The 22912-nt window shown below is 48.2% G+C and overlaps 1 protein-coding gene across 3 annotated transcripts in view; it reads right to left on the bottom strand.

Annotated features, from left to right (window-relative positions):
• LOC137534533 (uncharacterized) overlaps positions 1-19889 on the bottom strand; it is a 104363-nt gene extending 84474 nt beyond the window's left edge. For 2 of the 3 annotated variants that reach the window (XM_068256073.1, XM_068256071.1), the window contains exon 1: positions 19803-19889. The gene's annotated coding sequence lies outside the window, so the exon portion shown is untranslated. Of the gene's footprint in view, positions 1-17141; positions 17214-19802 lie in introns of those variants that run through there. The other variant, XM_068256072.1, reaches the window with a different exon arrangement.
• Between the last annotated feature and the right edge of the window lie 3023 nt (positions 19890-22912).

Here is a 22912-nt window from a genome sequence, read left to right as displayed (position 1 = left end):
ATCCCAAAGTATTCACTGAGAGGCATAGTGAGTTCATAGAAGATATTATTTTTTGTCACAAGTAAGCGGAAAATGACACTGTGAAAAAAAAAAAAAAAAAAAAAAGTTTCCATTTCTTCTAACTTGCGACAAAAAAAAAAGAAATCTGCCACGGACTCACCATGCTCCTCTCTGAATACCTTGAAGTGTCTACTTTCCAAAATGGGGTCATTTGTGGGGTGTGTTTACTGTCCTGACATTTTGGGGGGTGCTAAATTGTAAGCACCCCTGTAAAGCCTGAAGGTGCTCATTGGACTTTGGACCCCTTAGCGCAGTTAGGGTGCAAAAAAGTGCCACACATGTGGTATTGCCGTACTCAGGAGAAGTAGTATAATGTGTTTTGGGGTGTATTTTTACACATACCCATGCTGGGTGGGAGAAATATCTCTGTAAATGACAATTTGTTAATTTTTTTTACACACAATTGTCCATTTACAGAGATCTTTCTCCCACTCAGCATGGGTATGTGTAAAAATACACCACAAAACACATTATACTACTTCTCCTGAGTACGGCGATACCACATGTGTGGCACTTTTTTGCACCCTAACTGCGCTAAAGGGCCCAAAGTCCAATGAGTACCTTTAGAATTTCACAGGTCATTTTGAGAAATTTCGTTTCAAGACTACTCCTCACGGTTTAGGGCCCCTAAAATGCCAGGGCAGTATAGGAACCCCACAAATGACCCCATTTTACAAAGAAGACACCCCAAGGTATTCCGTTAGGAGTATAGTGAGTTCATAGAAGATTTTATTTTTTTGTCAAAAGTTAGCGGAAATTGATTTTAATTGTGTTTTTTCACAAAGTGTCATTTTCCACTAACTTTTGACAAAAAATAAAATCTTCTATGAACTCACCATACTCCTAACGGAATACCTTGGGGTGTCTTCTTTCTAAAATGGGGTCATTTGTGGGGTTCCTATACTGCCCTGGCATTTTAGGGGCCCTAAACCGTGAGGAGTAGTCTTGAAACGAAATTTCTCAAAATGACCTGTGAAATTCTAAAGGTACTCATTGGACTTTGGGCCCTTTAGCGCAGTTAGGGTGCAAAAAAGTGCCACACATGTGGTATCGCCGTACTCAGGAGAAGTAGTACAATGTGTTTTGGGGTGTATTTTTACACATACCCATGCTGGGTGGGAGAAATACCTCTGTAAATGGACAATTGTGTGTAAAAAAATCAAAAGATTGTCATTTACAGAGGTATTTCTCCCACCCAGCATGGGTATGTGTAAAAATACACCCCAAAACACATTATACTACTTCTCCCGAGTACGGCGATACCACATGTGTGGCACTTTTTTGCACCCTAACTGCACTAAGGGGCCCAAAGTGCAATGAGTACCTTTAGGATTTCACAGGTCATTTTTGTTTCAAGACTACTCCTCACGGTTTAGGGCCCCTAAAATGCCAGGGCAGTATAGGAACCCCACTAATGACCCCATTTTAGAAAGAAGACACCCCAAGGTATTCCGTTAGGAGTATGGTGAGTTCATAGAAGTTTTTATTTTTTTGTCACAAGTTAGCGGAAATTGATTTTAATTGTTTTTTTTCACAAAGTGTCATTTTCCGCTAACTTGTGACAAAAAATAAAATCTTCTATGAACTCACCATACTCCGTACGGAATACCTTTGGGTGTCTTCTTTCTAGAATGGGGTCATTTGTGGGGTTCCTATACTGCCCTGGCATTTTAGGGGCCCTAAACCGTGAGGAGTAGTCTTGAAACCAAATGTCGCAAAATGACCTGTGAAATCCTAAAGGTACTCATTGGACTTTGGGCCCCTTAGCGTACTTAGGGTGTAAAAAAGTGTCACACATGTGGTACCGCCGTACTCAGGAGAAGTAGTATAATGCGTTTTGGGGTGTATTTTTACACATACCCATGCTAAGTGGGAGAAATATCTCTGTAAATGACAATTGTTTGATTTTTTTACACACAATTGTCCATTTACATAGAAATTTCTCCCATCCAGCATGGGTATGTGTAAAAATACACCCCAAAACACATTATACTACTTTTCCTGAGTACAGCGGTACCACATGTGTGACAATTTTTTGCAGCCTAGGTGCGCTAAGGGGCCCAACGTCCTATTCACAGGTCATTTTGAAGCATTTGTTTTCTAGACTACTCCTCGCGGTTTAGGGCCCCTAAAATGCCAGGGCAGTATAGGAACCCCACAAGTGACCCCATTTTAGAAAGAAGACACCCCAAGGTATTCCGTTAGGTGTATGGCGAGTTCATAGAAGATTTTATTTTTTGTCACAAGTTAGTGAAAAATGACACTTTGTGAAAAAAAACCAATAAAAATTAATTTCCGCTAACTTTTGACAAAAATAAAATCTTCTATGAACTCGTCACACACCTAACAGAATACCTTGGGGTGTCTTTTTTTCTAAAATAGGGTCACTTGTGGGGTTCCTATACCGCCCTGGCATTTTACAGGCCCAAAACCGTGAGTAGTCTGGAAACCAAATGTCTCAAAATGACTGTTCAGGGGTATAAGCATCTGCAAATTTTGATGACAGGTGGTCTATGAGGGGGCGAATTTTGTGGAACCGGTCATAAGCAGGGTGGCCTTTTAGATGACAGGTTGTATTGGGCCTGATCTGATGGATAGGAGTGCTAGGGGGGTGACAGGAGGTGATTGATGGGTGTCTCAGGGGGTGGTTAGAGGGGAAAATAGATGCAATCAATGCACTGGGGAGGTGATCGGAAGGGGGTCTGAGGGGGATCTGAGGGATTGGCCGAGTGATCAGGAGCCCACACGGGGCAAATTGGGGCCTGATCTGATGGGTAGGTGTGCTAGGGGGTGACAGGAGGTGATTGATGGGTGTCTCAAGGTGTGATTAGAGGGGGGAATAGATGCAAGCAATGCACTGGCGAGGTGATCAGGGCTGGGGTCTGAGGGCATTCTGAGGGTGTGGGCGGGTGATTGAGTGCCCTAGGGGCAGATAGGGGTCTAATCTGATAGGTAGCAGTGACAGGGGGTGATTGATGGGTAATTAGTGGGTGTTTAGGGTAGAGAATAGATGGAAACACTGCGCTTGGGTGGTGATCTGATGTCGGATCTGCGGGCGATCTATTGGTGTGGGTGGGTGATCAGTTTGCCCGCAAGGGGCAGGTTAGGGGCTGATTGATGGGTGGCAGTGACAGCGGGTGATTGATGGGTGGAAGTGACAGGGGGTGATTGATGGGTGGCAGTGACAGGGGGTGATTGATGGGTGATTGATAGGTGATTGACAGGTAATCAGTGGGTTATTACAGGGGAGAACAGATGTAAATATTGCACTGGCGAATTGATAAGGGGGGGTCTGAGGGCAATCTGAGCGTGTAGGCGGGCGATTGGGTGCCCGCAAGGGGCAGATTAGGGTCTGATCTGATGGGTAACAGTGACAGGTGGTGATAGGGGGTGATTGATGGGTAATTAGTGGGTGTTTAGAGGAGAGAATAGATGTAAACGCTGCGCTTGGGTGGTGATCTGATGTCGGATCTGCGGGCGATCTATTGGTGTGGGTGGGTGATCAGATTGCCCGCAAGGGGCAGGTTAGGGGCTGATTGTTGGGTGGCAGTGACAGGGGGTGATTGATGGGTGATAGGTGATTGGCAGGTGATTGACAGGTGGTCAGTGGGTTATTACAGGGAAGGACAGATGTAATTAATGCACTGGCGAATTGATAAGGGGGGGGTCTGAGGGCAATCTGAGCGTGTGGGCGGGTGATTGGGTGCCCGCAAGGGGCAGATTAGGGTCTGATCTGATAGGTAACAGTGACAGGTGGTGATAGGGGGTGATTGATGGGTGATTGATGGGTAATTAGTGGGTGTTTAGAGAAGATAACAGATGTAAACAATACATTTGGGAGGTAATCTGACGGCGGGTTTGCGGGCGATCTAATGGTGTGGGTGGGTGATCAGATTGCCCGCAAGGGGCAGGTTAGGGGCTGATTGATGGGTGGCAGTGACAGGGGGTGATTGATGGGTGATAGGTGATTGGCAGGTGATTGACAGGTGATCAGTGGGTTATTACAGGGAAGAACAGATGTAATTAATGCACTGGTGAATTGATAAGGGGGGGTCAGAGGGCAATCTGAGCGTGTGGGCGGGTGATTGGGTGCCCGCAAGGGGCAGATTAGGGTCTGATCTGATAGGTAAAAGTGACAGGTGGTGATAGGGGGTGATTGATGGGTGATTGATGGGTAATTAGTGTGTGTTTAGAGGAGAGAATAGATGTAAACAATGGATTTGGGAGGTGATCTGATGTCGGATCTGCGGGCGATCTATTGGTGTGGGGGGGTGATCAGATTGCCCGCAAGGGGCAGGTTAGGGGCTGGCTGATGGGTGGCAGTGACAGGGGGTGATTGACGGGTGATTGATGGGTGATTGACAGGTGATTGACAGGTGATTGACAGGTGATCAGGGGGATAGATGCATACAGTAAACAGGGGGGGTGGTCTGGGGGGGGGGTCTGGGGAGAATCTGAGGGGTGGGGGGTGATCAGGAGGGGGCAGGGAGCAGGGTGGGGGATAAAAAAAAAAATAGCGTTGACAGATAGTGACAGGGAGTGATTGATGGGTGATTAGGGGGGTGATTGGGTGCAAACAGGGGTCTGGGGGGTGGGCAGGGGGGGGTCTGATGGGTGCTGTGGGCGATCTGGGGCAGGGGGGGGGAAAAATCAGTGTGCTTGGTGCAGACTAGGGTGGCTGCAGCCTGCCCTGGTGGTCCCTCGGACACTGGGACCACCAGGGCAGGAGGCAGCCTGTATAATACACTTTGTAAACATTACAAAGTGTATTATACACTTTGTATGCGGCGATCGCGGGGTTAACATCCCGCCGGCGCTTCCGTATGGCCGGCGGGATGTTGCGGCGGGTGAGCGGCGCCAGGCGGAGGCGGAGGATCGCGTCACTGATGACGCGATCGCTCCGCCCATGCCCCTACAAGGACCGCCGCCAATTGTCAATACGGCGGTCCTTGCGGGGTGCACTTCCCGGCCGCCAATTGTACATACGGCGGTCGGGAAGTGGTTAAAGTTGATTCATTACAATTAGGGCCTCAAAAGTCCTCCTGAGTCCTGTATTGTTATTTTTGGTCACTATCTCGGGGCGGGCATGCCATGCCTGCTGCTCTCCTTGCCTGGATGTGTGGTGGTAGCCGTTTGTTAGGCTACAACTCCGGACCGGAATCACACCAGGAAGGGTTCCCCCGCCATTACCCATGGTCAGTGGTCACAATGGCAGACTTGACCTCCATAACAGATTCTCGCCGGAGACCAACCTGGTGAATCGCAGTGAAGGTACCATCAGACTTGCCCTCCATAACTGATTCCTGTTAAAGGATTTAAAGTTGATTCATTACAAATAGGGCCTCAAAAGTCCTCCTGAGTCCTGTATTGTTATTTTTGGTCACTACCTCGGGACGGGCATGCCTGCCTGCTGCCCTCCTTGGATGTGTAGTGGTAGCCGTTTCCCAGCCTCCACACCGGATTCAAACCCTCATTCCCCGGCCATTACCCGGGGTCACAATGACAGACTTGCCCGCCTCCATATGATTCTCATTGTAGCGGTACTGAACAAGTACACAGCAAGTAGCAAATGTAATTTAAAAAAAAAAAACTTAAGCTTTTTAACAATGCCATGGAAAGTTGATAAGGCAGTCACACATTACCTGACATCACTGAGTGAGGAAGAGCAATCTCGCCATGTTGCGCAGTAGTCCAGCATGGCCGTCACTACACAAACAGCTGGTTGCGGTGCGTTACACAGTGAGTTTGGTGTGTCAGTGTGAAGCAGTACACTAATTACACTACCTGATTGATGTATACACATGCAAACTGTTTTAAAGCACGTTAGGCCTGCAATTTAGCATTCAATGGGATTTCTGCCCATAAAACGCTGCTTTGCGTCAAATCCAGATTTTTCCCTGGGACTTTTGGCATGTATCCCACTCCTCCACCTGGGGGTCCAGGTGTTGGATTCCTTGAAACATCTTTCCCATCACTTTTCTGGTCAGCATAAGTGTTTCTAGTTTTCCAAGTTCGCCTCCCCATTGAAGTCTATTGCGGTTCGCAAAAGTTCGCGCGAACCGAACCTTCCGCGGAAGTTCGCGAACAGGGTTCGCGAACCAAAAATCGGAGGTTCGGCCCATTTCTGGTCATATGTCTATATCGTATAGTACATGCATCATAGCCTTTAGATTGTAAGCTCGCAAGGGCAGGGCTCTCACCCTTTTGTGTCATGGAATGTTATTAATTTAATTGCTTGTACTCTGTTAGACATTTATACATTTTAGTCATCATGTTAAATTTGCAATTGTAATCAGCAGTGCTGTATTTTGTATCAGTGTTAATATTTGATGTATATCATTGTCTGTATCATTATGTATCCCTTGTTTGTTTTCTTACATTGTACAGCGCCACGGAATATGTTGGCGCTTTATAAATAAATAATAATAATAATAATAATAGTCTAGGGCCAATTTAGGGGGAAGCCAATTAACTTATCTGTATGTTTTTGGGATGTGGGAGGAAACCGTAGTGCCCAGAGGAAACCCACGCAGACACGGGGAGAACATACAAACTCCGTGCAGATGTTGACCTGGCTGGGACCACCATGCTGCCCATGCTGAATTTGAAAAAATGCGGAAATTATCACTGCTGATAATATAGCAGTAAAGAATCCCTTAGCGCATGTGTGATTGTGAATAGAGCCAATTGTCCTCAGTTCTTGGGGTGAGTTTCTCCTTTTTGCAAGTAGTTGTGCAGCTGTGCAAGTTTCTTGAGATCTTTTTTCAGTTACAGAAATGTGCGATACATTGCTGTATCTTTCAGCAAAGTATGTATTTTATTTATTTATTGTATTTATAAAGAGGTATTGTCACCATAAAAATCAAATTTCAACAGCAACTGGTCTGAGTGTATTAAGTGATAAGGACCTCCTACTGTTTCTCATACTGCTGTAATTTTACCATATGTACATGTACCAACAACACATCAACTATGTATGTATCTGTATTTATTTTATTCAATGTCATGACTGTACAGTGTCTTGTATTTCTTATGTATATTTGTTCCCCATTATTTGTTTGTACTATGTACAGCGCTACGGAAGATGTTGGCGCTATTATATTATTATTATTATTATTTTTTATTTATATAGCGCCGCTATATAAATAAAAAATAATAATAATAATAATAATAAAGATGCTAATCCTGCATTCAAAACTTGCAAAACTTTTTCTGCTGTTATGATTTGGAGTTATCACATACTTTAGGAGCACTGGCCCTTTAGTAGTCAGTGCCAAACAGTTGAATGCTGGGAGTTCTTTTTATCTATAATATATTTCTCCTCTTCCATTTATTTCCCTGCCTAGCTGCTTATCAGAAACACCCTCTGTTCACTTGTGTTTACAAGCAAGGCTGAGGTGACTCAGCGATTGGAGGAGTAAATAAAAAAAAGACAACGCAGTTCCTAGTATACACCTCAGTGGGAGTGTCTGAAGACTCTGGGAGGAGGGCAGCTAATGAATACACAATAAGCAAGAGAAGGGAGGGGGGAAACAAGAGTCACGGAGGTCTGTCACCATTAGCTTGGCAAAATGGCCACTGCCTATAAGGGCTGGAACCCACAAGAGCGTTTTTTTGAGCATTTTGGCAGCGCTGCGATACGCTAGCGTTTTGCCAAAACGCTCAGCTGATGTTAATGGATGGGGCAACTTCCACAGGAGCGTTTGCGTTTCCCAGAAACGCAAACGCAGGACCTGCAGCATTTTGGGAGCGTTAGCGCTTCAATGTAAAGTATTGAAACGCTAGCAGAAACGCTCAGCAAAACCTAAACTGAGCGGTTTTGCTAGCTTTTTGCGGTTCAGCACACTGTAACAAAATGAAAAATTATTCACAGGACCAATCAGGATAAAAACGCAAAACGCTATGCAACCGCTGAGCAAAAAAATACACTGTTGCAAAACGCGACCGAAAACGTGCATGAATCCGCTTGCAAACCGCTCAGACAAAACGCTAGCGGTTGCGTTTTGCGTTTGCTGTTTTCAGTGGGTTCCAGGCCTAATAGGATTTTCTGCTTTTCCTTTATAAAATTCACAGGAATCATTACGTGGGTAGCACAATACATCTGTTATGTAAGTAGAAGTAGTATTTATCTACTTATATATTTGTTTTTTATTTCTAGGTTAGCATGGGTGTCGCTTGTTCTTAAAGTGCCAACATATTAGGCAGCGCTGGATAGTAGAAGCAGTAGAGTGTTGTACTGTGTTAGCATCAGTAAAAGCAAGAAGTTTCAGATGTAACAAAGAAATGTTTTTAAGGTTGTAATGCTGTTGCTTAACTTTTAGAGCAGAGAGGAAGTTCTGAGTTCAGGTCTGCTTTAAAGGCCTGTATACACTGGCTGCGCTGTGATTTTAGGATTGCATGTGCTGGGATGCGATTTTTCAATTGCAGGGACTCCACAAAAATAATGCAAATCGTGAGGCACTGAACATGGTGGTGTGATGGGATTTTAGAAAATCGCATTTGCAGTGCCTGCAGAGCTTTTTGAGTGTTTGCATTTGGTACAAACAGCAATGCATGCAATTTTCATTGTATTTTTGAGGCCCCGTTCATACCTAAAACCGCAAAACGCCAGCGAATACCGCTAGCGTTTTGCAGAAGTGATTTTTCTGCGATTAACGCGGAAAAATCACTGAACACTGTAGCGTTTTTGGAGCTATCGCGATTAGCGGTGCTATGCATGCTAATCGCAATCGCTAATCCCGAATTGCAGGCAAAACGCTGTATGTTACGCGTTTGCAATTAACACTAACTGCAAATGCGGCAGTGAGAACACTGCCATAGGCTTACATGGGCTAGCGGTTTTTAAAAACCGCTAGCGTTTTGCACTGAGCGGGAATCGCACAATTCCCGCTCAAGTGTGAACGGCTCCTTAGGTAAGCAATCAGGAAATCAGGAAAAGATGGCCTCAGCAAAATCATAATTGTATCACAAATGCACAAAAAGTACAAGTAGAATTTTGATTAAAAAACGAAATTGCATTGCGTTTGTGAATGCGTGTGGAGATTTGCAGTGTGTACAGGCCCTTACAAACTAAAGTTGGGATTTTTTTTTCTAGCAGGAAATAGGGATGGTCAATGAAATACAAACAATTTCGAGTTGATGAAGCATTATGTAAATTTTGTATGCAAATATAGCAGCTTGAACATGAACCAAGTTTTTTTTTCTACTGGAACGCCTCCCACTTTTTATCTGTTTTTCTGCATATGCATATTTTTGATTTCTGTCTACAGGAGAGTGGATGAATGTTAGAATCCCAGCCAGGTCAACATCTGCAAGGAGTTTGTATGTTCTCCCCGTGCCTGCGTGGGTTTTCTCTGGGCACTCCGGTTTCCTCCCACATCCTCAAAAACATACAGACAAGTTAATTGGTTTCCCCCTAAATTGGCCCTAGACTAAAATATACATGCATTACACAATACATACATAGACATATGACTATGGTAGGGACTAGATTGTGAGCTCCTTTGAGGGACAGTTAGTGACAAGACAATATATATTCTGTACAGCGCTGGGGAAGATGTCGGCGCTATATAAATGCTTAATAATAATTATAATGTGAGCGTTTGAGAACTATGGGCCCTTAAACATCGGAGAGCGTTTTGCAGGTCGTTTTCGTTTTTTGAAAAAATGTCTCCATTGACTTACATTAAAATTTGCGGTAAAATCACCGTGATTGTACCATGATCGTGATTTTTTTTGAAAAATTGTAATCGCTGTGATTTTGCTGCAATTTTTCTGCGCTTTTAATGTAAGTCAATGGAGGATTTTCTAAAAAAACGAAAACTACCCGTAAAACACTCCTGTGTGTCAGGGCCCTGAATTTGTATAATCTAAGAAGTGGCAGTGGTGGAAAATGGTCAAGCTCATATGGCTGTTAACAGGGCCTTCTTCTTTGCTGAATGAGGGGGAGGGTTAATCCAAAGTTTTGCTGGGCAGGCCCAGTGATTATGGGTGGGAACGCACTAGACGTTGCGTGAAAGGTTGCATTTTGCTGCATGTTCATTTTATGTGTGTTTAAAGTGTGTTTGCGTTTCACATATGCATTTTTCTTGCGTTTTGATGCATTTGTGTTTCCCACATATACATGACAAAGGTGTTTTTGTGTGTTTTGTATTTGTTTTGTATGCATTTTTATATGCATCTTATGCAAAACACTAGTATGTCAACAGGAAGCAGAAATACATCATCAAACTTGTTTTTTTTTGTTTTTCTTCAAACCGCATACCGTATATACTCGCATATAAGCCGACCCGCATATAAGCCGACCTCCCAACTTTTACCTGAAAAACCAGGAAAAAATAATTGACCCCCATATAAGCCGGGGGTAGGAAATGCTGGATTGGTGCAGGCGCATGATCCCCCCAGTGTGTCCCAGTATAGCTAGTATAGTGCCCAGTATGGGTAGGTAGTGCCTCAGTATAGCTAGTATAGTGCCCAGTATAGCTAGTATAGTGCCCAGTATAGATAGTATAGTGCCCAGTATGGGTAGGTAGTGCCTCAGTATAGCTAGTATAGTGCCTCAGTATAGCTAGTATAGTGCCCAGTATAGCTAGTATAGTGCCCCAGTATAGCTAGTAAAGTGCCCAGTATAGCTAGTATAGTGCCCAGTATAGCTAGTATAGTGCCCAGTATAGGTAGGTAGTGTCCAGTATAGCGCGCCCCCCCTCCCCGCTCCCCGGGGAGAGGGAGGGGGGGCGCGGACCACCCACCACCACCCACCAAGACTCTCATACAAGCCGACTACCCCCCCAACTTTTGGCCCCCTTTTTGGGGGTCAAAAATTTGTCTTGTATGCGAGTATATACGGTACATAACACAATAAAACTCTATACTTTTTTAAAAAAGGATACATAACATAATAAAATGCTATACCTCTGCGTCACCATTGACATACATTAGGCGCGTTTAAGCACTTGAGGACCCAGCCTTTACCCCCCCCCCCTTAAGGACCAGCGCTGTTTTTAATGATCTGTGCTGGGTGGGCTCTGCAGCCCCCAGCACAGATCAGGTGGCATGCTGAGCGATCAGATCGCCCCCTTTTTTCCCCCCTATGGGGATGATGTGCAGGGGGGGTCTGATCGCTCTGGTCGGCAGGCATGTTGCGGGGGAGGCACCTCAAAGCCCCCCTCCGCGGCGAAATTCCCCCCCTCCCTCTCCTACCTGTTCCCCCTGGTGATCGGGGCTGCACCTGTGCAGCCTGTGACAGGATGTCCTGGGTCACATGGCGGCGATCCCCGGCCGCTGATTGGCCGGGGATCGCCGATCTGCCTTACGGCCGTACAGTGTAAACAAAGGAGACCTATGTCTCCTACGTTTACATTTAGTCTGCGAGCCGCAATCAGCGGCTCGCAGGCTATTCACGGAGACCCGCTCCGTGATCTAACAGGAAACGGCCGCTCGCGCGAGCGGCCTTTCCTGATTAATTAGGGAGGCACCTGGCGACGCAGATGTGCATCGCTGGTCCTCCAGCTACCACTTTGCCTCCGCATGGTATGAGTGTGCGGTCGGCAAGTGGTTAAGATGCGTTTTAGAAAAACATGCAGCAAGTTCGTTTTCTAAAACGCACATTGCAGAACGTGAACATATGCATTTTTTCATGCGTCCCATTGGCTTACATTATACGCGTTAATGCTAACGTTTCTGCCGCTAGTTTTTGATTGTAGCACCCGCAGAGCTGTGTCGTTCTAGGTGCTGAAGGCAGGGCCGGTTCTAGACTTTTTGCTGCCCGAGGCGAACTTGTGAGGATGCGCCCCCCCACGATTTGGAATGATCGCACATCACCCAACAATTTGCTCTGCTTCATATAATGTTCTCACATGACATGCTGCAGCTCAACGCAATAGCACACTGGCTGGCTGTGAGTCTGTGGCTGGGAACACAAAAACAACAAAAAATGCATATAAAAAAAATCATATGCGTTTTGCTATGTGTCATCACGTGGGCCACTACACGTTATCATGGCGGCTGGTGTGACAGTACTGTGCATGCGCGGTTTTGTAACTCCAAATCGTACATGCGCAGTACTGTCATGATGACGATGGCGTGATGACACGTAGCGTCACCGATAGGGAAGTGTCAGACCGACACTTGGCCCGGGTGTCGCCGGTGGTATATTCTGCAACGGGACCAGGAGAGGAGCCAGGAGGACCCTGGGGGACCTCCTGACCTACGGCGGTCTGGAGAAAGCCCCAAGTAAGTACCAATTTTGTTTATTTTTACTGCTCAGGGTACCTTTAAGCGGATTGCGGCTGGCGGAAAAGGGCCCTTATAGCTTTGCAATCATTAACACCTTTTCTGACTCCACAAACGCACTCTTGATTCCCAAGAGGCAAACTGTACATCTCATTTGCATAGCAGCATCACATGGCTGCTCTCCCTCTTGCCAGAGGCCTTGCCAGATCCCTGGAACATCAACGGCTCCCTTCAGCCAGGGCCGGTTCTCTCATGAAGCAAGGTGAAACATTTGCAAGGTGAAACATTTGCATTTTCATACTATGTTCACACTTAGGCCTCTTTCACAGTGCGACGAAAATGTTTCAAGGCAGACTAATGCACAGCAATACTGTGCGACATTCACAGTGCACACGTTGCGTTTGTGTGTAACATGTAGCGTTATTAGAAATTGCTGCATGCTGTGCATTATACACGTTATTAGCTGCGTTAGACTATTTGCACATGCTCAGTAATGACTTGGAAGCATACTTTTCATTGCCTGTATGCTCTACTGTATGCAACAATAACGGGACATAATGTTGCATTGCAACTTTTTTGGGGCGTTGCGTTGTAATTTGCGTTGCCACTTTAACGTCGCATCAAAACACAACGTCCTACTGTGAAAGAGGCCTTACAGCATGCAGTCAGAGTAGGAGGAAAAGCGAGACTCCCAGGCTGGGTGCACACGCTTGTCAGTGCGTGAAAGGTTGCGTTTTCAGTCATTTGCATTTGTAGTGTGTTTTTAGTGCATTTTTTTGTGCGTTTGCATTTTTTCCGCACATGCGTTTTTCTTGCGTTTTTACATGCATTTTAACACGTTTGCAGTTCGCATATACAAAATGCATATGTGTTTTGAATGCGTTTTCCATGCGTTTTTCTATTGCGTTTTATGCAAATCACTAGAAAGACAACAGGAAGCGGAAATACATCAGAAAATGTTGTTTTTGGTTTGCTTTTTTTTTAGAAAGCATATAAAAAGGCATGAAAAGCACATACAAAACCATTACATTGCGTGACCATTGACTTTCATTATGTGAGTTTTTGATGTGTTTTTAAAAAATATGCAACTAAATCAGCGTTTTTAAAAACACATATTATAAAACGCTCACAAAATGCATATGATTTTTTTTTAATATGCATTTTTGGATGCGGCCTATTGACTAACATTGCATGCATAAACGCTGCGTTTTCTGCAACGCTAGCGTTTCTGCTAAGTGTGTTCCCAGCCACAGACTCACAGCCAGCCAGTGTGCTGTTGTGTTGATCTGCAGCATGTCATGTGAGAACATTATATGAAGCAGAGCAAATTGTTGGGTGCTGTGCGATCATTCCAAATCGTGGAGGGCGCATCCTCACAAGTTCGCCTCGGGCAGCAAAAAGTCTAGAACCGGCCCTGCGACCAACAGATAGATCCCTCTCTGATCGAATCTGATCAGAGAGGGATCGTATTGCTACCTTTACTGCAAACAGATTGTGAACCGATTTCAGCCTGAAACCGTTCAAAATCTGTGGTGGTGGTGCTGCTGCCGCCGCTCTCCCCCCCCCCCCCTGCATACATTACCTGCTCCGCCGGCGCGACTGCCCCCTGTCACCGATGCTCCGTCTCCGCTCTGGTCTCCGGGTCCAGCATGTTTCACTTCTTCCTGCCCGGCAGGAAGTTTAAACAGTAGAGCGCCCTCTACTGTTTAAACTTCCTGCCAGGCAGGAGGAAGTGAAGCATGCCGGACCCGGAGACCAGACCAGAGCGGATAGACGGAGCAGCGGTGACCGGGGGCAGTCGCGCCGGCGGAGCAGTTAATGTATTGCCGCTCTATTGCGTCGGTCGTCGGGCACTCGAACGCCGCTAGCGACGCGCTCCCTACCCGCGGGCGATCGACGGTAATTGTCCGCACGGAGCGATCGACGGGATCGGACGAAATAGATCGAAATTCGGCGTGTAGCGGGAACGATGTGACAGCAGATTCGATCCCAGTGATCGAATCTGCTGTCGATCTGGCGGGAATCGGCCTAGTGTATGGCCAGCTTTAGTCAAGGTGGACTGAAGTCCTACAAACAGTACAAACAGTAGGCCCATTTGACCCTGTGTAGATGAGAACTTCAAACTAATGGTTTACCAGAAACGTTGCATAGAAAACTAATTATGTTTAGTGACCGTGCCAATGGCAAAATAAGTACAGTCTAGGTGAACAATTTGTATGACAATATTAATATAATAATAATCTGAACATTTGTATAGCAATTTTCTCCTGTCAGACTCAAAGCACTCTAGAGCTGCAGTGAAGCCACTACACTAGGACACCCTGCAGTGTTAGGGACTCTTGCCTTGAACGCCATACTGAATAGGTACTGACCCATGCCAGGATTCCAACCCTTGTCTCCCATGTCAAAGGCGGTGCCCTTAGCCAGTACACTATCCAGAGTAACCTTGAGAACTGTGATGCTCAATAGAATTATTACTTAAAAAATGTCAGTTGAGCTCGACCACTGAGGGTAAGCGCCACCATCTCCTGCCTGCCCTGTCATTCCGAGCAGGGCCTCCCTGGGGCACAGAGTCAGAATTAACAGGCCCTCCAGGCATATTCACCCCCAGGGCCCCTGAGTAGGCTGCCCCCCCAACAGTCAGCATAGCAACTGTCCTGTGCCGGTGTAATGTCTGATTGCGCTGCCCGGAAGCTCCCTTCCACACTGAGTAGCACGCATGACCCTGCAGCGTTCACCTACTCCTATCAACCCCTATCTACCAGCTCCTCCCTCCCCCACTCTCATCATAGCTATGGCCAACCCACACATTCCAACAACCTTAACATAACTCTACATAATCACGACGCTAACTACTTCTTGTTGGAATGATACTTTATTGTACCGGCCACAGCTTTTTTACTTCCCAAGGACAACAAAATTGTAATAAAGCATACATAATCATCTATAACATTTCCATAACACATTTCCATAACCATATATAAATAACACAACTTATAAAGTAAACAACATCTTCATAACCTCAGTAATCTTCATCCCCTTGCTAGCACCTGGATCGAGGGGTCCCCAACCAACAACTCCCTGCATGAAACCAATAACCCCCAGCCGCGCCATGGGCTCGGGGGTCCTCCGAGCTTACATGCCTCACTTTTTCCAAGCCTTCCGCCAGTTTATGGCCTCCAAACACCTCCGTTTACCCCTCAATCCTTCAGTAACCACTTCCGCTAGCAAGGGGACAACCGCCACCAACAGGCCTGCCGTGACACCTTACTGCAGGCCTGTCCGCCACAGCTTCACCGCAAATTCGATCTTGTCCTGCAGTAGCAGGTTGAATAGGTCGATCCCGACACCATTCAGATGGACCCCGTCGCTCCTGAAATACATGCGCTTTCCTTCCAGAATCGTGTGCCGCGCCACCAGGCCCCCTTGCGATCGGACAAATTTAGAAACCGCTCTATTGACCTTTATCCGAACCTTATCGATTGCACGCTGATCCCGCGCATATCTCCAATGAAATCTTGGGACTATTTCCGACCATACGATGCGTACGTCCGGAACCGCGGCTCTCATTGCAGCAATGACCGAAGTCATCGACTTGATGAGCAATCTCATCGGCGTGTCCCCCAGATCATTTCCACCCGCATGAATTACGATCACCCCCGGCACCGGGTCGCTTTGCAACTTGCGATAGAACAATGTCAGCATCTCCTCCCATTGCAATCCACGCACACCTGCCCAAAATAGCTTCACCTGACTCGTGTTGAAGCCTAATTGGACACCGCTGCGCCTGACCTCGGCCCTCCTTTCCGCCCAGTATAGAAAGGAATGGCCCAATAACCATACGACACATTGCTGGGCAGTGGCTGAAATGAAACAATTTACACCATATTAAACACAGCAACACACCCTCTATGTAACAAGAGTATTTTTTTTTTATTTTTTTATATAACCACATCTGCATCAATACAAACCACAAACATCTTGTAAAACCCCTGAACTCAAACCCTCTACGCCACCAGCCTCTGTACCCTATGCGGTCTCACATATAGCATGAACCGATTAGACCTCCATCGCCCAATCCTCTGCACCATTGTTTTCGAAAGACCAAGGCGCACCGCCTCGGTCGCCGCTCCGATCCTGAATGAGTGCGATCCGTACTCGTTCTGCTGAAACCCCATCCTCACCAAACACTTCCTCAATACTGCTTGGAATTGGAATCGAGTTAGCGGCGAACCATCCTTATGCACCAGCAATTTATTCCCCCCGGTCGGACGAACCTTGGCAAACACCTGCCAAGCCTGCACTGGACAAGTCATACAACCTGAAAGCGGGAACAATTCCAACGCTGCCCCCTTTCCCTGCTGATCCGTTTTTGACGACCGTACAATCACCGCCAAGGCCCCATCCTGTAGGAAAACATCCCCGACATCGAGGCCTCCAACCCCTTCCTTGCTTTTACTTACCAGCTCTCCAACATGCAGGGCTGCGTAGAATGCTAATGAAAAGGCTAACCGAAACAGCAAAACCTCAAAATCTGAATTGCACACTCCACCCAAGGCCCCAAACAAACCTTTCAGCAGCTCCCACGTTATTGGGCGCCTAACATCCTGCTTCTTAAGACCCCTCCTCCACCCCTTCAGTGCCTGTCTTACTGCAAAAATTTTTGTGAAGTCCTCCCATCCCATTAATTTAGCCAAAAAGGATAATGCCGCAATTTTCTTGTCAATCATCGAAGTGGATTCCTGGTTCTCAAAGCACTGTCCCACTATCCACACTAGAAGGTCATGTCTGCCCTCGACTGAATCCTGAAAACCCAGATCTGCCCTCCACTGGAACCATGCCCGCCATACCTTATTGTAGCTCCGCCAAGTCGCAGGTGCCACCGACCTCTGAATCCACGTCCATAACCCACCTAAAGCATCTTCCACAGATGTCCTGGGCACGTCTCTCCCTCCGCCCTGGCTCCCGGCGCAAGTTCCCTGAAGCGGATCCACTGGAAACGAGATAAAACATCCGCTATCTCGTTATACCTTCCCGGAATGTGCACTGAACGGAAATTAATATTCAAACGTAGGCACAACAAAACAAAATGCCGCAGTAACTTCAGCACGGGCAACGATGAGGAGGACAACGAATTGATCGCAGCCACCACCGACATGTTATCCGATCTAAACAGAACCGATCGGTCCCTTAGCCGCGTACCCCAAAGTTCCACTGCTACAACCACCGGGAATAATTCCAGGAAGGCCAGATTACCCATAAACTCTCTACCCACCCAATCCTCGGGCCAGGCCTCAGCGCACCATCTGCCTTCAAAATAAGCCCCGAATCCCAGGGACCCTGACGCATCCGTGAACAATTGCAAGAACTCACCTTCAGCTGGCATGTCCATCCAGTAAGCGAGACCATTAAATTCCAGCAAAAAATTTTCCCAAACCGCCAGATCAGCCCTAAGTTCTGCTGTGATTCGAATGTGGTGGTGCGGTACCAGCACTCCCGCAGTGGCCAATGATAATCGCCGCGAAAAAACTCAGCCCATGGGTATCACCCTACAAGCAAAATTCAATTTGCCCAGTAGTGATTGCATCTGCACCAGCGTAACTTTTTTAGACTTCCCCACCATCCTGACACACTGCTGCAAGTCCCAGAGCTTGTCCTCAGGCAGCCGACATACTCGCTGAACTGAGTCAATTTCGATGCCCAAAAACTTCAGCACCGTGTCCGGCCCCTCCGTTTTTTCAGCCGCGATGGGCACTCCGAATTCACGAAAAATCCTGCCAACTTCCACTAACAGCAATTCGCACCACCGCGATTGAGCTGGCGAGACCCAGAAAAAATCATCCAGGTAGTGTGTGACTGCCTGGTAACCCGTGCTCTCCTGCACCACCCATTCCAGAAAAGAGCTAAAAGTCTCGAAAAAGGCACATGAGATCGAACAACCCATGGGTAATGCCCTATCTACGTAAAACCCCCCTTCAAAATAGCAGCCCAGTAACCTCATACTCTCTGGATGTACCGGAAGCAGTCGAAAGGCGGACTCTATTTCAGTTTTTGCCATCAGGGCCCCCGTCCCCGCCTCCCTGCCTATCCCTAGCGCCTTGTCGAAGGACGCATAATGTACAGATGACAGTTCCTTAGCTATCCCGTCATTCACTGACCCCCCTTTCGGGAATGACAAGTGATGAATGAGCCGAAATTTGCCAACTTCCTTCTTTGGGACTACGCCCAAAGGCGAAAGTATCAGGTCTGGCCAGGGCTCTGAGGAAAAGGGGCCTGACATTCTCCCCAACTGCACTTCCTTCGCAAGTTTTTCCCGCACCACCCCAGGATGTTCCCTTGCTGACTTTAAATTCTTTTTGGATGCCGACCTGAATTTTGCCGTGGACGGTATCCGAAAACCTTCCCTGAACCCCTCCCTCAACAATTGAGCAGCTCTTACGTTCTCATAACGTTCGAGCCACGGGAGCATCGCCTCTAATTTCACTGGAGTCGTCCCTTTTTCCAGAGCCATCTCCCTGCTTTCTGAAACTACCCCCTTTTCCTTTCTTGTAGCACCTTGATGCTGAATGACCCCCGCCACAAGCGGTGCACTCGTGCTTAAACTTGCAGGATGCTCCAAACTTGCAGAAAGAGTCATTGAAGGCCCAGCAGGTGCCCTTTCTGCCTCCCCCTCCAGCCGCCCCCCCACTTGAAGGGGCTGCGCTGCTCGGAAACGACGACTGAGGACCCGTGTTGCTATACACTCTCCCTTTGGCATTCATAACTCTTAGCCAAATGGCTATGTCTTTATGATGCCAATCCAGCTCCGGCTGGACCGACATCCTCTGACGAAACTGTTCGTCATATCTTAGCCATGCCATGCCCCCATACGTGCGATGCGCCTCCCAAATCGCGTCCAAATAGCAAAACAAGGGGGTACATTTTTCCGGAGCCTTCTCCCCTACTACACTGCCCAAGATTGCAAACGCTTGCAACCAATTCCCGAACGTGCGGGGAATCAGCCGAAAACGCCGCCTGTCCTCTTCCTCCTCCTTCCTGTGCTCCTTCCCCTTAACCCACCTATCTATGTTAAATCGTTCCAAAGGGAGCAACGTGAAAATGTCCACGTACTCCCTCTTCCAAATCTTCTCCTTGACTTCTGCTTTGAGGTGGGCCCCCAAAGGCCCCTCATAACAAGTGTACGAATGACCCTTCGCGAAATCTGAAATAGGAACTCTCTTTTCCTTGTCCGCGCTCCCCTCGGCCACCGGTTGTACTGATAGTACTAAGTCGGCGGAGGGTACCGCATCAGGCTCAGAGCTTGAACCCCTTGAAATTAAATCCCCCGTGGGGGCATTGCCCCAAACCCTGCTCACATCCACTGCCTGATCACCCCCCACCCGCTGCCGCAAGTGTGGGCTCTAAACGATCCAATAGTGCCCGCACCCTCTCTATGAAACCCCTTAAAGAAGCCCCACTCGTCCCCAGCCCAGACAAATTAACAGCTTGTGGTACATTTGTCAGTGTCTCACCTGAAGGATGCGCGGGGGTATCACGTCCGCCATCCGGAGGTCGACTTCCCAGCGCGTTGGCCGCCTCTGGATCTCCTCGATGCCATGGCCCAGACGGGGGTATAGAAGAGGTAGAAGCTCCTTCTGTTCCCGCTCCGACCGTGTTCGCCTGCAAAGGAAAGACATGGGCCCGAGTATCATGTGAAGGACCCCATGCTCCAGCTGCCGGGCCTACCTGCCATCCTGCCCCGAACCCACCGCCCCCCCCCCCTGCTGGCCACTGCTGTGCGGGACCCGAAAACATCGGGCCCCCCGCCGCTGTGCCCGCGCCCTGTCTCATCCCCACCATGTCTCCCTGTGGGTGCTGCAACCCTCCCCCCCCCCCACCCACCCAGCTCCGCCACTGCCAGCCAGCGGCGCGGACGCCATTTGCCAGCCCCCAGAGGGGGGTGTGGGAATCAGTCCTCCAGGGGAACCTAGGCCCCGATCCCCTACACTGCTGCTCTGCTACTGCGTGCTGGGGGCTCCCCCCCCCCTCTCTTCTTGCCCCCCACCTGCTGCTGTGCTGCTGGCTCTGGCCTGATCTAGCAAGGCCTGCACGCTCCCAGCCACGTCCTCCCGCGGCCTGGTCGCTGCCGTGACCTGCATCGGGCCCCCCTTTTTTGCTGCTCCCTTGCCTCCCCCCTTCTTACCCCCCCCCCTTCTTCTTAGCTGCCGCTTTTTGTGACCCCCCCTTTCCTCCTGCCGCAGACCCTGGGAGAGACCCGGCACCTCCCCTCCCCCCCGGGGCAACACTTACCCCACCGTTGCTTGGGCCGGCCTGGCCGGATGTCTCCTCCGCACCGGCCATCCGTGCTCTGGCTGTTGGGGGAGAGGCAGAGAGCCTGTCCGTGGGTCTCCTCGTTCGCCTAGGCCGCCCCTCCTGTGCCTGCCCTGGGTCCCCTGAACCTCCGGCCGCCGGGACAGCTGCAAGCAGCTGCTGCAGCCATCCCTCTCCTCTCCTGGCAGCTTCCTCGCTGAGGACTCTGGCCAGGTGCTGAGTCTCCCGGTCTGCCATCCTGTCTCCTGGGGCCTATCTAAGAGCAGCAGAGGTGAACAGACGTTCCTCTCGCTGCTACGCTGGAGGCTAACTGCCGTTAGCCTCTGCCCTCCCCCTAAGCTTCCTGGCGCCCTCCCCCCCGCTGCCCAATCAGCTCAAACCATGCTCCTCCACCAACCACGCCTACTCCCACATTTAACCCTGTATGGGTTCGTTGGGAACCCGCAGAGGGTCATGGTGCTGCTGTGATGAAGCACAGCGCACCGCTTGCTCAGTGTGAAGTTAATGATGCTGCTGGAGATAAAATACGAAATATCTCCGCTCCCACACCTCTTACACTTCCCAAATTTTGAGGGTAGGGAGCGGACCCCCCGAACCATCTTTATGCCAAATTGCAGCCCCCGAGACCCGCTGGTTCAGGAGATAGATTAGAGAAATCTATCTCGGGAACCAGCGGGTCTCGGGGGCTGCAATTTGGTATAGAGGTAGTTCGGGGGGGTCCCCTACCTACCCTGAAAATTTGGGGGGTGTAAGAGGTGTGGGAGCGGAGATATAAAAAATAGTATTTTACCTCCAGCAGCATCATTCTATAGGAAATGTGGCCACGCAGTCTCCTACTGCGCATGCGGGGCAGCGCAAATCCACAGGCAGCGTAATCAGACACACCGGCATTCTGCTCCTTCCATTCTTCCTGTCTTCATGCTCACTGACCGCCTCTTATCAGGGACCAGCACATGTCACTGCATAATAACATGCAACAGGTCACTGTGAAGAGGCAGCCAGTGAGCATGAAGATGGGGAGCACAGACGGGGCATCGCACCGGGACAGGTGAGTTTCTATGCTGACAAATCTTTGCAGGTGCCCCAGGGAGGACAAACTCAAATGAAGGGGAGGACTAGGGGGGAGGGGGAAGGACTATAGGCCCCCTTTGCCTCTATGCAAGCACTGTTTCTCTAAGACAGAAGATAGAATTGTACATGTAAGAAAGTTGGGAAGTTAACCTTTGCTTAAAAAACAGAAAGTTATATCTTTAAAGGGCACTTTAGTCCATAATCAAATTGCAAAAATGGGGGAAGCTGGCATGTGTAAGAGGCTCTCCTCATGCCCACCGCTCCGCCTGTTCCCCTCCACCCTCCATTATGGTGTAGTGACCCTCTGAAGTTACTTTCTAGTCGGAAGGGCTGGTGAATACTTCGCAGGTGTGGCCTGGCGATGCACGTTTTTGAATGTGTGTCTGTGGCCAAGAACAGCCTATGCATACGCACTAAGTAGCAGAACACTCCAGGCTATGGGAGAGCTATGGGGCTACACATGAATGATGAAGAGTGGCTCAGCCAGAGCACCGCCCAGCGGGGGACAGGAGCGACCTGGGAAGAGGGCGAGGGACCGAGCATCCTCAAGGGAACTTAAGGAAGCCCCAGGCCAGTATTGAACCTGAGACTTCTTTTGTCACAGGTTCGCTTTAAAAGGTGAAACCAATCTATGAAATAGGATCCCTTTGCAGGTGTTTTGGATTCATTAGCTGATTAGAGTCCGACACTTTGAGCCTAGAATATTGAACATTTTCACAATATTCTAATGGTTTGAAATTTTGATTTTGGGATTCTCATAAGCCAAAATCATCAAAATTATAACAAGTAAAGGCTTGAAATATCTCACTTTGCATGTAATGTGTCTATTTCAAAGATTAGTTTGACCTTTTAAGTTGATTAACTGAAATAAATGAACTTTTGCAAGATATTCACATTTTTCGAGTTTCACCTGTAGAGTTTAGAGCTACTTATATCCTGCCTGTGTTCACTTGTCTTTTATCTGCAAGGGTTAATAAACCTATCTGTGCAGCCAGTGCAATCAGACAGCAGCAGAGGCTCCACTGAAAACTAATCACAACTCATAAAACTTTTAGCTCTTAAAGTGAACCTAAAGTCAAAAAAAAAAAAGAGATAAACTCACCTGGGGCTTCCCTCAGCCCCCTGCAGCCGATCGGTGCCCTCGCAGCTCCGCTCCGATGCCTCTGGACCCGCCGGCGAACACTTCCGGTTTGGCCGTCACCGGCCGACAGGCATGGGAACGCGAGTGATTGTTCGCGTT

This window comes from Hyperolius riggenbachi, chromosome 10 (assembly GCF_040937935.1).
Source record: "Hyperolius riggenbachi isolate aHypRig1 chromosome 10, aHypRig1.pri, whole genome shotgun sequence".
Classification (NCBI taxonomy): domain Eukaryota; kingdom Metazoa; phylum Chordata; class Amphibia; order Anura; family Hyperoliidae; genus Hyperolius; species Hyperolius riggenbachi.
The sequence above is the reverse complement of the archived record's forward strand: the minus strand, read 5'-3'. Positions and strand labels throughout refer to the sequence as shown.